This window comes from Anguilla rostrata, chromosome 6 (genome assembly GCF_018555375.3).
Source record: "Anguilla rostrata isolate EN2019 chromosome 6, ASM1855537v3, whole genome shotgun sequence".
NCBI classification, from domain to species: Eukaryota; Metazoa; Chordata; class Actinopteri; order Anguilliformes; family Anguillidae; genus Anguilla; species Anguilla rostrata.
Window position 1 is genome coordinate 43,369,677 of NC_057938.1, and position 969 is coordinate 43,370,645.

Consider the following 969-nt stretch of genomic DNA (forward strand, 5'->3'; position numbering starts at 1 on the left):
CGTCCCCGGTGCTCACGATCCCCGCTCTCTTTCCTGCGTGAGCCTATCCGCTAGGAGCAGCCGGGGGACGGTTCCAGGAGGCGCGTGCAGAAAGCACCCGTGAGCCGCTGCCTTGCCTCCTCTGCCGGTCTCCATGTATATCTCCGATTATCTTTGATGTCGAAGCCTACTGAGACAAGGTGAGCTATCAAGACGGGGCCCTGATAGAGATCTCATTTATTTTCCATTCAGCATGACTGAAGCTAATGAGCAGGCACCTGCCCGCATTCTGAAATATTCACAGCACACCGCTGGCAGCAGCGCGTCACACGGCCGCACATACGGCCTTCGTGCAACATCGCGTGGCGAGGGACGGAGGAAGTGGTCGTATACCCTGGCGACTCCCACTGAGCAGCAGTGCGAGAGCACTGTCTTCCAGAACCTGTTTCCAGTTCCATCCCAGCTAACACAAAACATTCTCCCAATGATCCTGCAATATACTGGAAACATTATTAAAGTAACTTTGACAAAACATTCCAGTACATTGTGAGAACATTTAGCGTTTGCTGGGATGTGCATCAACCCATAAAAAAAGGAAAATCCTCAAATCTGGTATATGCGTATACTTAATATAAAAGCCTAGGTGTTCTAATGAAAATGAGTGCGATCACGTTTCAGTGGAGCTGTGCCTGGCCCCCAGTGTTCCTTTATGAGCAGCAGTCAATGCCCCCCTAAACAATCTCTGGCTGATACAGCACTTGATTCTGTTTTAAACAATCAAGACTCATACCCTCTCAAGCATGCCAAACAACCAAATAATGTCATAGGCAAACAAGCCTTGCAGCTGTTCTCTCCAGCTAGATAAATGACTTTGGTGCAAAAGGAAGGAAGACTCATTCATTTTATACTGAAAGGGTCTTTGTCAGCCCAAATACACAATGTCACAAAGTGCTTTGAGTCAAATTTTCTGGCATAATTTGGCACCATATG